The 12,173-nt window shown below is 46.6% G+C and overlaps 1 long non-coding RNA gene across 3 annotated transcripts in view; it reads right to left on the bottom strand.

The window, feature by feature from the left end:
* The window catches only part of LOC130575002 (uncharacterized), a 127,259-nt gene that overhangs the window by 68,255 nt on the left and 46,831 nt on the right, over positions 1-12,173 (bottom strand). The window lies entirely within an intron of this gene.

Genomic DNA, 12,173 nt, shown 5'->3' with positions numbered 1-12,173 from the left:
ACAGGTGAAGGGACAGAGCCCCATGTGAGTGGCTGAAGCAGCAGCACATTCCTGTGCAGATACCAAAGTTCAGGCACCAGTGATGGAGCCCTACAGCCTGTCCCATGCTGGACACCCACCATGACCCAGTCGTGTGGCATAAAAATGAGCATGTCAAGGTCCCCATGAGATGTTCACTGCCAGCTGTAGAACAATCCCTCAAACACTCCTCAAGAGTAATGGGAGGAGACACAGACAGGAAGGCCCAGGATTGTGAGGAAAAGGGATGGAGGCAGCAGACTCCTGCTCCATGATCCAGAGTATCCCAGTGGCATCACGAGCAGGATGTGGGCTTTTCCTCATGGTGATCTCCAGGCATTGCTGACACCCGTCATTACAGCCCCAGGGTCACACAGGCCAGCCYGGTGGCCATCAGGCTGTTGTTCAGGTTCTCAGCACTCTGCTGGGTGGTGGTCCTTGCAGACTGTTTCTCCCACCATCCAGGTCCCCATCCTCTCCTTCTCAGGCCAGCACCCTTGCTGACACAGCCATAAATCACACAGCCATATATCAAACATATTTCTATCCCATAGGCTGGCAATGAGAGCGAGGCAGAGCAGGGAAGGGGACCTTTATTAGCATCAAAATCGCCTCATCACTCAGCCTACTTAACCCAGCCACATTTGCACTGCTAAATTTGGGAGAGTATGAGAAGCATTCCCTCATAATTGGAGGTGGGGGAGGGACAGGCCGGCTTCTGGCCTTCTTTAACTCCCTGCCAAGTGTTCTGTAATTCAAAGTCCATGTCAGGGAAGCCAYCCCGAGCTGCTCAGCAATGGCCCCGACCCAGCAGACCTGGAGATCTGTGCCTTAACCCCTTCCAGCCAGCATCTGAGCTTGCCTGTTGTAAGAAAATGACTGAGTCAGGCTTTAGGAAACAGCTCCAACTGAATAGCAGGTATCCAGGAGGGGTGTGGGAGAAATTCTGGACATCACACTTCAGCTTCAGACAATGGGTTCGAAGACCCTGCCCTGAATGGATGCAGTGCTCAGCCTGGCACCAGCTAGCAGCAATCCTCACCTTCAAACTGATTTAACAAGCTGTGAATGACCRTTTTTGGATGCAAAATAGATGAACTACTCAGGAAAGACAGCATCAATACCTGCAGCAAGAAAGAAGGGGTCCCCATCTCTGTCAGCACCCAGAAGCATTACCYTGACCTGGAGCACAGGCACCTAAAAACAGTTATCACCAGGCTTTGCTTCTGAGATCACAGAAGCAAATTAAACCTCCCTCTCCTTGTTGCTGGCAGGTACAGGAAGGAAATGCAGGTTACAGTAACCTTTCTGGGCCTGATTTCCATAAACACCATCAGCAGCTGCACCTTTCTGCAGATATCCAAAGAAATCTGCCCCTGGAAACWCAACCCATAGAACATCTGGGGGGATGCTGCTGCCCACACCCAACAAATAAACATGTTAATTAATCCCAGAGGGTGCCAAGTCCGGTGGTGTACATGGTGAGCCAGAAATTCTCCCCACCATCCACACTGAGACGTTCAAGGAAGCTTTTGAGGAATCCAGGCATGAGCCTGGGCAAGCGGCCGGAGACATTTCCCAAGCAATTCACAYGGCAGACCAAAAAAAAACCCAGGCTTGTTTTCTGTAGAAGTGGGCATCAAACGTTCTGACATCAAGAAGGATGATTAAAGACAGCTGAGTTGCAGGAAAGATTAAAAGAACTAAATATGCCCAACCTGGCTAAGCAATGAGTAAGAGGAGYGGTGATAAAAGACTCCAGGCATCTGAATGAAGGGAGTGGTGTGGCTTTAAAGGGCTGAATAAAATATCTTTCTGAGAAATGGATCCATCAACGATCTCTCAAGAGATAAGGTACAAGCCTCATTTTTTAGGCATTTATAAAACCGGTCGTCAGAACTGAGGTTTTTCAGGAGAAATCCACATTGCCCGGAGGGAACATGCACCAAAGCTTTTTATCTCTGCCATGGGGTGCTGCAAACAAGGAGCAAAATGCCAGRAGGGAGCACTGGAAACTTGGGAAAGGGCAAGCATTTCATACAACCTCCCCCAAGAAACAGAGATACACCTTTTCACTGTAAAAATTTATATATATTTGATTTTTTACTCCTTATTTTTAATTCAGCAGCTCTAATCCATAATGTTTCAGGTTTAGCGGGAAAGAAAGAAAATAAGGAAATAACCACCAACCTATTAAAAATGAACAGGTGTGGGGATCTTAGAACTACTGGATTTTTTTTCCCCACAATAAATAAAGACACTTGGCATAGTACCAAGGAAGCAAGAGCCTGGATTGAGCCGAGCAGGGGTGTTCCTGGAGACTGCCAGCCCAGCAGCTCTCCAACACAGCCAGACACAGCACACACATGGGCAAGGTGACAAAATCCTAGGAAGTTTTTCAATACCTGGCTCTGGTGAGATCATACCCTTCAGTAGAAGTGCCCTCTGACCCTCTGAAACCCAGYGACCTGATACATCTTACAAAAATCAGAAGTGAGCCCTAAGGCCTGAATAAACTACCCAGGAGGAGAGAGAAACCTGTTACACTGGCCTTGCCCCAAAAAGCCACGCAATGCACACCTAACCATCAACTCTGTGAAGACAAAGCAGTGGATTCTGTGTAATTTCACACCATGTACAGATATATGAGARTCTTCTCAACATCCCACCCTGGTGCATAGGGGTGCACCCAAGGGAAGAAGCCTGACCAGGCCAAAAATATTTACTGAATACACAGGTTATGCACGGCGAGGTTTCTACCAACACCATCTTATCAGTTCATCTGATGTGCCAGAGGATTGCAATTAACCCCCAAGAGTTCTTTCAGGTGCTTCTGCCCTGGTATTGCTGATGCAACTCAGCCACCAGGTATGATTTACAAAGCTCAGTGGCATCCCAGATTTGGGTACCTAGAGACTTATTTCTTCCCAGCTGGGAAAAGCCAGAAGACATTTGCCAGAGSTGTAATCTTAAATCACAGTTTATTCTCACAATGCCCACGTATCCTGTCCCAGCTGCCCGTGGCTCCCCTGACCTGGTGAGCCAAGGCAGGGCAGTTGAATCTAAAAGGAAACTCGATAGGAAAAAACATTAAAGGTGAGCAATTTTCTTCTAATTAATTCCTTAAACCAGTTCAGTGGGGCTCAGACAAGTACTAGAAATCTTTCCCCTTTTGGCATAAGCGAGATCAGCTGAACTGCAACATGTGACTGCAATCCAAGGCAACCTTTGTTTGCGAGACCAAGACTGGATCTTTTTAATTTTATTTTTTCCCCCTTTCCCACAGCAACCTCTTAAGTCTGCAACTGCCTTTCTCCATGGGAACAGGAGATCCACCGTTAATTGACCAGTGAGTTTTACTGCAGAGTTGAAACAGGATGTTCACAGAGGATTTTACTGTGGGTTTTTAAATAAGTGGGACGTTTTAGTAGGCAGTGCATCTTCTTGCTTCGTGCTTGTTTCTTTGGGAGGCTGAAATACAAAACCAGACTGCCAGATTCATTTTATATACTGAAGAAACATGATTTTGCTCTACCCAATTATAAAAAGAGAACATAAAAAGACTCATTCAAAGTGGAGGAAACTGCACCTTACGTTTGGGATGAAAAGGGAAAATTAAAACATCTAAGATAGATTATTACACCTTCCATCAAACCTCTGTCTTCCCACAGAATCAGCTGCTTCCATCACTGAAGCAGCACTGATGCTTGGGAGATTACCTGGCTCAGGGTATCACTGGCACACAGAATTAAAGGTTTGCAGGTTGTGAAAGTCCCTCCTTTCCTTTTGATGTTAATTTCGGGTATCCCTGCTCAGACCATGACTGCATTTGTGCTCTGCTCTTATGCATTCAGACAGCCAGACCTGGCATCCCTCACAGCAGGTGTGGCAGGAGGGCACAGCCCCTCTCTGACCCACAACTCATCCCTCCAGGAACGACTTTGGAGTCTGGAGAAAGGAATGTAAAACTTTGACTCATTAAATTCCCACTACAGGGAGTGGAGGTTATTTTTTCCCCATTCAGAGAATTAATAAGAAACAACTCTCTCCCAAAGCACAGATTAATTTCTACTCAGAGGAGTGGCTTGGGGATAGTCCATGTGTTAAAAAAAAATGCAGAGAGCTCCCACAGGATGAGCCCCAGGAGGGAGCTRTGTGCTGGGAAGCAGCCAGCTCTCCATGTCCTTCCCAAGAAACRCATTTCTCATCCTGACACATACATTTTGGTACACCCACTCCCACTCAGCAGAGCCTTTGCCGGCATCCATTTTCCCTGGATATTTTACAAATGCTTATCCAGAGCCTCCCATTCTCACTCTCTCACAYGGCAGTAACTGCTATTCTACTTTTGCTCCAGTTTTGAAAAAGTGCAAGAGAGGAATGAGTGTTTTTCAGGTTTCGGAAAGACAGGCACCTCTATCTGTGGCTGGCAGCTGCTCCTTTGCTCAGGGAGAGGGGATGCACTTGCACAAAGCTCTTGGAGAGGGAATGGGGCAGGATGTAAGTGCCTGGACTGCTGCTGGTAGTCTGGAAAGAGTTACTGCCGGGCTGGGGTGAAGAATGCAAGTGACGCAGCAGCATCCTGCAGGGAGAGAGGGGAAAATGTAAAAAAAGGAAAAAAAACCTTACAAAACCTCCAGCTCTTTGGCTGAGGTTCAGGATGACTACACTTTTACTGTAAGTGTTTAGTAACTCAGAGTCACATAACCCTCTCTGCCCACTTGGGGCCACGAGATGCAGCTTACAAGCTACAAGAAATGCTTCACACACGCCCGGCCGAATCCCTGTCCAAGCGAGSACAAAAAGCCTTTAACAAATTAAGCTGCGTTTCCCATTTAAGCAGAGCTCCGTCGCTATTTAACAATTTTGAAGTGTTATTTTAGCCTTCCTGGTTTGTGTGTGTTGAGAGATTGTTCCTGGGACAGGAGCCAGAGTTGCTTAGAGCAACCCAGCAGAGGGAGGGAAAAGCAGGATGGAGGAGAGGAGGARGAWGATRCCAGGGSAAGGCTTCACTGTGGTCACAGCAGCCCCCTGCCACAGAGCTGGAGGGAGGTGAACAGAAAACTGGGGACAATGATGGGGAAAAAGCTGGGGTGGAGAACTGTGTGTGCTCCATCACCATTTGGTGGCTGCTCAGGCTCCCTGCTTTCAGCACCCTGAGCAAGCGCTTTGGGAGATGAGCAGGTGAAAGCGAAGCTGTGGCAGCCTTGCACACATCAGCATCCACCCCAGGAAAATGCCACAGAGCTCTCAGAAGGTATCACCCAGTGAGGAGCTGATCCTGCCAGAAGGATGCTCTTACAGGAGCAGGAAAACTGACCAGAGGATGGATGACCTACCTGGGCACAAACACCTGTGCAGAATGCCCTGCAGTACCAACAGCCCTGGGACAAACGCATCAGGGGAGAAACTACAACACTGAAMATCTCAGTGGGTATCAGACAAATCCCACTCAGTCCTGCATCCTCCTGCTCCTGCCATGACTGTACTTCCAGGTCAGCCCTCAAAAACAATTTCTGAAGCAGGCAGGCAGAGGTGAGATAGATGGTGATGAAACAGATGGGTGCTTCCCGCAGATGAGCAGCTTTCCCATCTGAATCAGAGGAAACCCACTTGGTACCCACTGGTGGAGGCTGTGAAACACTCAACCTGGACCACTGCTGGCCCCTTCCACCTCCACACTTGCAGGGTGAATCTTCTGCAGGTTAACACAGTCAAGCACCTTTAGAGACAAGATTCCCCCAGAGAGCTTGAGGGCTCCTCAGCAATGGTGGCCCAAAGCAGGGGCACTTCCTCAGGCTCATGTACCCCGCCACCACTGCAGCCACTGGGCCAGGACTGATCAGCAGCCAGACTGTAATGACTTTTCTCCACCCACAGCGCAGGTGAGAGGAAACCCAGGGACCCATTCCCCCATAATTCCTCTTCCTACACATCCCTCTACCCATGAGATGAGGAGTCCACTGTGGAACAAGTATGAGCAGATTCTTCCACATGGCTTTGCAAGTCCAAGTCGAGGAAAAGTGCAGGTGCCAGCAGGAGCCTTGCTGAAACCTTGTGGTGGGTTGGCCTATTATGGTCTGGCTCCTAACTCTCCCACAGCTCAATTTACTGGTSTGTCACAGAAGAGTTGTGAATGTTTCTAAAAAYGCTGACAYCTTAAAACACAAAGGTATACAGAGAAGATCTGATGTGATACCTTTGCACGACGTATTAGTCCTGTGAAGTCACCAAAGSCAAGATTTCATCCTTACACATAATTACATTCACCGTTGCTATTAACGTAACAGATCTGTTCCTTGAAAAGGGATTTCTGTACGGGAAGTTAGTTGTTATTAATTTGTCTTCCTTAAAAACACTTTAAAAACCCTTTTTGCCAATGCCTTTGTAGTCCTCCCTTTTACCAAACTGTCCTTTGAAGTTGAGSAGTTGCTAGACTCTGCATTTCCTCATGTAGAGCTGATGCTGTTGAGTCACCTGTACTGCACCCTGGGCTTTCAGGAACGCAGCTTGGAGCYGTCAGCATCACCCAAACCACCCAGTGTGTTTTGAAGACAGGTTTTCTCTAAGTCCAAAGACGCATCCCTGAGATGCCACTACAGCTTGACTGAACCTACTGAAGAGCTCTGCAGCTGCACTGTCAACAGTCCTGCCACACCAGCCCTGCCACCAKCTTGCCACCTAGCAAGCTCCACGTGGTGGTCACTCCTTCACTCAGTGCATTACATGGAACTGTCTGGGGATTTGACTTCTTCCCAGAGCAAGCCCCAGCCTGTCAGCCTTGGAAAGGCAGTGAACAGCAAACTACTTGTTCTCCTCTACACTTCCTCTGTATCCTTTTTAAGACAAATTACCATGCTTCTTTCATTTTTTAAGCAACCTARATCAACACAAGTCAGATTTGGCACCAGCATGTCAAACACGTCACAAACAAGCATTGTAAGGTTTTGTTTTTTTTTTTTCCTCCCAGGGGAATTTTAGTATCAAGAAGACTGGAGCTGAAGCCTAGATCTTCCTAGCAAGGCTCACATCTATATCCTGCAAGACAGCAGACACAGACACTGTGTTTTGAGCTGTGCAAGGACACAGCAAGGCAAGAGAAGCCTGCAAACCACARGGGAAAGCTCTGCAGCCTCCAAAAAATCAACCAGGTGAATCCAGTAGGTCTGCCTGTCTATGATCTTCCTCTTCAAGGCACTTCTCTATCCTCCAGTGATTTCAAAACCCAGCACACACTATTTCAGCTTTGRTGCTCTGTGCTCTCATTATCAACCAACCAATACCAGAATATCCTTTCTTCTTGCAGCAAACCCCCTTTTTTCCCTAGGGGTAGAGCTGGTCAGACAGAACAGACCAGGCATTTAGCATTTCATCATAAAGTATCAGCTTGAATCACCAAGGCTTGCACAGCTCCAGCACATTCCCACCGGCTGCAAACACCAGCCCAGTAACATCCCCGTTAGGCAGCACTTGCAGAGGTATTTGGTTTAGCATCCGCAGCAGAGGAAATCATCAGCTTACATCACAGCACAGAGTGACCAATTTGTGGTCAACCAAACTACTCCCAAGAGCCAAAAAACCAAGTGCAATGCAGCAATGACAGAAATTTGGATTCAGAACATCAGGAGGCGTTGAAACACTGAKCCTCAGCAGGACTGATGGGGCAGAAGCCACACCAAAATCTGGATGCAAGGACTGAAGAAATACTGGGCCAGGAGGGAAATCAAACAGCCACCAAGCCCTGAATCCTCTCTTGGCTTGTCTTCGTGCTGCTCTCCAAGGCAACGCCAGCACAGCCCTGCCAAGAGCAAGCAGGACTCAGCTGCAGTTCCCAGAGATGAGCAGCACTTGCCCCTCCACCCGGGAAGCACTGCTGTGCTGCTAACAAAGAGGTTCCTWATGCTTTTTGGGTCAGATCCAGCATCACTCATTCTCCTTCACCACCACCACCAGGAGCTGGAACCTACACTTTGAGAAATGCCAGCCCACCCCATTCTACCAGGCATGATGGAGATGATGCACTGGAAGACAATGCCCAGAGAAGCAATTCCCTGTGTGCAATTTTTGTCTAGTCCTGTCTTCAATCTTGAAGAGACATCATGTGCTGCACTCTTCACACCTTCCTGGATGTCCCAAATCTGCTGTGTTCCCTTCAWGTCTCAGCTTTACCAGGTGCTCACAATCTCCAGTTCCTCTCCTTGCCCTCCATCCTCCTGCATGCCATCTGTTGTCCAGGCAAACTTATGTGGCCATACTTTGAAATAAATTTGGAGACACTTCAGCTTTTTCTATAGTAGGAGAAGTTCCTTGTCCCAGCTCACACTGCGGACACAAGTTGTGGCTACACAACTGACCACACAATGAGCTGCAGCCCAGTCAATACCAGCAGAGCAGAGATACTTAGCTCCGAAACTTCCACTGAAGACAGCATCCCATCAAACCACAGACTCACACTGTGGGCTGTTATTTTTTCCCCAGGTTTAACATATGCAAATCTTCCAGCTATTCCTCGTTAGTAAATTTTCCCAAACAGAAGCTTCATCTTCCCAAGCTGCCAGCTTTCATATTTAAAACAGAGGGGCTGAGACTGGATGCTGTGTTTCAAAAGAGATTTTATAGGACAACAAAGATTGAAGAGATGGAATTACTACCTTTGCCATTTTTCTCTGGGCTGTTCAAGATCTGCCTGCCTTGTAACAGCATCTGACTGCAATTCACAACTAGCTTGTGATTCACTGAAGCTCATAGATCCCTTTCTGTAGTTAACCTGCTCATTTAGAGTTACTTCTCATTTTGGGTATGTGCACCTGTTTTCCAAGAGTGCTGCTTTGTACTTGTCCTTATTGAATTTATTCTTCTTGTCTTTAAACTGCCCTTGCAGCTCATTAAGGCAACTGTAAATGAGAATGTTATCACCTGAAGTAACTGCAATGTAGRGACTACATCGCATTGTTGGCACCCTGGTTGCATTTCATCCTCTGCATCATCTGCTGTCTACCATTCAATTTGACCCTGAAAATGCCCTCCTGTCCAACAGAGAGCTATTTCTTTCAGCTTCTTAAGTACCCACTTACAATGATTTCATCTTCAGCACATTCCCCCAGTTTGTTTACTGAGCTGTTGAGATTTCCTCAAGAACTACTCTATAGCTTTCAGCACTTTTTTGGTAAAGTCACTAAAATACCAACTTGATATGAGATTGCCTAGTAGTTGTGCAAGCGCTCCATCCTTCGGGAGAACTTGCCACACCAGGAGGTATCCACACAGCTAAGGGCTGGCAACTCAAGACAATAGGAGCTCTAAAGTTAACCRAAATTTTCTTTAAAGTCAGGCCAAGCAGATCATCCATTCCCCATTCAGGATCAGCATTACAGTTTTTCAAGTCTTACCTACCCAACACACTGTTGCTATTTCCCTTGGCTGAGCTAAGACTTCAGGGCTGCAGGCACTTACAAGGAACAGCTCATGCCCAACTGGTTAAGACTTGTTATTTTCATTAACTTTAAATCATAACTATGATTTCCACTTGAAAAGGGAACACTTCATTTAACAGACACAGTGGCTCTGATGGGTAATGCAGAGGTATGAAGGAAATTTTTTTAAAAAAGGAAGGAAGGGGAGAAAGAAAAATAACACTTCCAGAAAGTTTTCCGAAGGAAATGAGTAACCACTTGTTATTAAATGATAAATCACAGTTCTAGGGAAGTGGCATTGTCTGTGGTCTATTTTTAATGAGAAAATACCCCTGTCACTGGCACAAGGGCTATATGGGACACGTCTGTGGACACTGGGAGYGTTCACTGGGAGCCATCATCTCATTGCTGCTATTCCCATCACTTATCAGCAACAAAAACAGGATGAAAAGAACATGGCTTAGATAAGAAAAAAAATGCACCCAGGGCAACAAACAAGGGCTGCTGCTCTCCATGGATGGAAGACAGGAGGAAACACTGGAGACCAAGTGGAGGAACCAGATCCCGAGTGTAGTCTTAGGATTTGCTTGTTTTCCATGCGTTATGAATAGACAGGAAGCCACCAGGAAGCCAATCTGTGTTGACCCCAATGTCTCGGTAGGGATTAGGTGATCTCCCACATGCACTAGCACCCTCTTAGTCCCCAAAATGGAGACACATTAGGCACAAAGCCACAAGAAATCTCATGGCCTCTTTTCCCCAGGGTTTGCCACTAACACCTGATGCTGCAGCGCTACTGATGCTGAGCACTTCMAAGTGTAATTAGCATCATTTCATGCTGATAAATGAGTCCCAGGTTCCTGTGGCAAAGTGACATCCCAGCTAGGAACAGGCACACAGTGTCAAGGGACGGGAAGCCAAAGACAGCGAGCTGGCTGGAGGCTKAATTATAAGTACAGACTGAAAACCAAATTAGAGGGACCACAAGCTCCCAGACCAGGCTATCAGGAGCAAGACTCCCTGCACACCGCTGAAGGGACTGTTCCTCGCATCTTGTGCCAAGCCCAGCACTCCCAAGTCCCAGCCAGGCACTGCTGAGCCTGAGCCAAAAGATCGGCTGCAGATCCATGTTCCCTGTGCGCTCAAGCCTCTTTGACCCAACACCACAAACCCCCACAACCTTTCCAGATTGCAACAGTAATGAGCAGCAACCTATAGCCAATGTGCTGAAATACAATGCACGATGCCTAATTTTACCAGGAGAGAGACCAAGCTTGCTCAGGAGATTGCGGAGTCCCCATCTGTAGAGAGATGCAAAAGGCATCTGGACACAATCCTGGGCAGCTGGCTGTAGCTACCACCACCTGCACAGGTCCCTTCCAGCTTCTACCRTGCTGCAAATGCAAAACCAACTGCAGCGCAATCCTTCGCTTTCACTGACCCGCAAGAAACACTGTAATTATTYAACTTCTCAACTATTTCTGACATTCTTTCCATAGATGAGGTTTAAGCTCTTTTCCCCCTCCTTCCTTTTAATAGGGAGACAACCCCACASTTCACAGCAGATTATAAAACATGCACATACATCACTCTTCCAAAAYAGCATTTGAAAGTGTTTGATTTTCTCTTTTTTTTTTTTTTCTCCCACTCATAAACCATGACCCTGCTGCTCTCATTCATTGTGTGGCATTTTGAAATGAAGTGTAAAAATGGTATTAATCATAGCTCTGAAAAAACACAAACTTCTTCTCTGAGGTTTGAAATAACCATTTGGAAGGAAAATTTCCAGGAGCCAGAAGGACTGACRGGGCTGGAGACTGAAGTCCTTGTTTTCAAAGGCCAAGTGTATCCCAATATATCCCTTGGACAGCTGCCCCAAGCCAAAGTTGTAATACTTTATTCTTCAGTTCAAGTAGCAAGAAGGAGATTTGGTACAAAATCAGGACAAATACCTAAAGAGAATAGGGAGGAAAATGTGTGGTAAATCTAATGGGAGGCCTGAGCTCTAACTACAGCTTTGGTGAGAGTGTCTGAAGACTCAGCTGTCTCTCATCTCCAGGATGCTTCAGAGGCTTCAGCCAGAAAGACCAGATAAGGGTACCCAGCTCTCACAAGCAGCCCCTGAGCATCATGAACCATGTGCTGGCACTCACRCATTGCACAGTGTTGCTTCAGCCACAGGCAGAAACACAGAGATCTGCAAAGGCTATGCCAAGAAAAAAAAAAAGAAATCATTATCATCTTTATGTTTTCTGGCCAGACACCACTAGAGAAAATTATCTTCTACATAAATCTACCTCTTTGTCCACCTCTGTAGATTCAGTGCTTCTCATAGAAGGGGACCTTCAGTCAAAGATGGAGTAGGAAAAAACATGAGGCTCTTTTATAAAACAGACGCTTTAGCAGAGATTTGCCAAAGGCTTTGGAATCCCTCTGCTTCAGTAGTAAAACATTAATAATTTAAACACCTTCTTTTAAGTTAGGAAGGGCACTAAAAGAAATTATTGAAAGATAAACTATCATCAAGCTTGCCACCACCTCCAACTCAAATACTGACATTTTTTCTCAAACCTCAAAGGTAGTGTCAGCAACCTGGCAAATGAAAAATTTACATTTTTCTTACCTGTCTTTCCCTCACATTTTGTCCTCCACCATTAATCTTCCACGCAAAGCAGCTAACACAAGGACAGGGCACACCAATCATCCCAGTACAAAAAGCTGCAATCAGGGGCAGGGCTGATG

Source organism: Malurus melanocephalus, unplaced genomic scaffold (genome assembly GCF_030028575.1).
Source record: "Malurus melanocephalus ecotype Western Australia unplaced genomic scaffold, MMel_1.1 scaffold_3, whole genome shotgun sequence".
Taxonomy (NCBI): domain Eukaryota; kingdom Metazoa; phylum Chordata; class Aves; order Passeriformes; family Maluridae; genus Malurus; species Malurus melanocephalus.
The sequence above is the reverse complement of the archived record's forward strand: the minus strand, read 5'-3'. Positions and strand labels throughout refer to the sequence as shown.